Below are 2,263 nucleotides of genomic sequence, written 5' to 3'. Positions count from 1 at the left end.
TTTTTCATTCTGTAGGCTGCTTGCTGTGTTGTATAAATGACTGTTTCTTTGTCTTACAGAAATTTTGCAGTTTAATGAGTTTCCATTCATTAATTTTTGATTCTAGTGCCCGCACAATCAGTATTCTGTTCAGAAAATCTTTGTGCTAATGCATTCAAGGATATTTCTCACTTTCTCTTCTATTAGGTTCTGTGTCTCTTCTTTTTATGTTAAGTTCTTTGATCTATTTGCAGTTGAGTTTTCTGCAAGGTGATAAGAATGGAACTATTTGCATTCTTCTCCATGCAGAAATCCAGTTTGACCATCACCATTTAATAAAGATGCCTTCTTTTTTCCATTGTGTATTTTTGGCTTCTTTATAAAATATATTAGGTGTTCATAGGTGTTTGGATTTATGTCTGGGTCTTAAATTCGATACCCTTGATTAACATATCTGTTTTATGCCAATATCATGTGGTTTTTATTACTAAAGTTTTGTAGTACAATTTATAATCAGAAATGGTGATACCCTCAGCAGTTATTTTATTGTTCAAGAAAGCTTTAGATAACATGAGTTCTTTTTTATTTTTTCCATATGAAATTAAGAATTGTCCTTTCAAGGTCTGTGTGTGAAGAATTGTATAGAATTTTTTTTTAATAAAAGATTTATTTATGTATTATGTATACAGTGTTCTGCTTCTGCTTGCATATATCTCTTCAGGCCAGAAGAGGGTGCCAGATCTCATTACAGATGGTTGTGAGCCACCATGTGGTTGCTGGGAATTAAACTCATGACCTCTGGAAGAACAGCCAGTGCTCTTAACCTCTGAGCCATCTTTCCAGCCCCTGTATTGGAATTTTGATGGGGACTGCATTGAATCTGTAGATTGATTTTGGTAGGATGGCCATTTTTATTAGGTCAATCCTACCTGATCCATGAGCATGAGAGATCTTTCCATCTTCTGATATCTTCTCCAATTTCTTTCATCAAAGACTTAAAGTTTTTAAGTTTCACATGATTGGTTAGAGTTACACCAAGATATTTTATATTATTTGAGGTTATTGTGAAAGGTGTTGTTTCCATGATTTCTTCCTCAGCCCATTTGTAATTTGTTTATAGGAGGGCTACTGATTTTTTTTTTTTTTAGTTATTCTTGTATCCAGCCACTTCATTGAAAGTGTTTATAACAGTGGTAAATAGTACATAATGACAAATTATGCATTAATTTAAAATTTTCTAATTTGGTGGAGGACAGGATTTTAAAGTATGTACCTATGATTCTCTGGATTTTCTCAGTGTCTATTGTTATATCTCCCTTCTCATTTCTGATTTTGTTAATTTGGATATTCTCTCCATTTTTTCATTAATTTGGATAAAGATTTGTTGATTTTATTGAGTTTTTCAAAGAAACAACTCTTTGTTTCATTGATTCTTCATAATGTTCTCCTTATTTCCGTTTTATTGTTTTTAGCCATGAGTTATTATTTCTTGCCATCTACACCTCTTGTGAGTGATTACCTTTTTTGTTCTAGAGCTTTCAGTGGTGCTGTTAAGTGCTTAGCATAAGATCTCTTCAATTTTTTATGTATGCACCAAGAGTTGTGAACTTTTCTTTTAGCGCCACTTTCATTGTGTCCCATAATTTTGGTATGCTGTGTATTTATTTTCACTGAGTTTATAGTGCAAATTCTAATAGGTCTTAATAATGAAAACCCAGAGGCAGATATAGGGGTATATGCTGAAAGAGAGACAAACAGACAAAGAGAGACAAAGGAGCAAGCCACAGCCACCACCTCTTACCTCGCCAACTCCTCAGCCTGAAAGAAAGCTGAGCGCCTGTTTCCTCCCACCTTATATTGCTCTCTCCACCAAGCCATATCACTTCCTATCTTCACCTCCCTAGTACTGGGATTAAAGACATGAGATCCCAAGTGCTGGGATCACAGGTGTGTGCCACCACTGCCTCACTCTGTTTCTCTTTTAGACTGTATCAATCTTGTGTAGCTCAGGGTGACAATGAACTTCTGATCTTCCTGCTTCCTTCTTCCAAGTGCTGGGATTAAAGGTATGTGCCACCACTGCCTGGCCACATTGGCTAACTAGTGGCTTAGCTCCATACTGTGATCTTCAGGCAAGCTTTATTTGTCAGATCACAAACAAAATAATACCACAGAATTCTAGAAAGTCTTTCATTTCTTTTTTTTTCTCCCTTGACCCATTTTTTTTTCATTCAGTAGATAATTGTAATAGTTGTTCAGGTTCCCTGAGTTTAAAGCTTTCTCT

Source organism: Peromyscus leucopus, chromosome 1 (assembly GCF_004664715.2).
Source record: "Peromyscus leucopus breed LL Stock chromosome 1, UCI_PerLeu_2.1, whole genome shotgun sequence".
NCBI classification, from domain to species: domain Eukaryota; kingdom Metazoa; phylum Chordata; class Mammalia; order Rodentia; family Cricetidae; genus Peromyscus; species Peromyscus leucopus.
The sequence above is the reverse complement of the archived record's forward strand: the minus strand, read 5'-3'. Positions refer to the sequence as shown.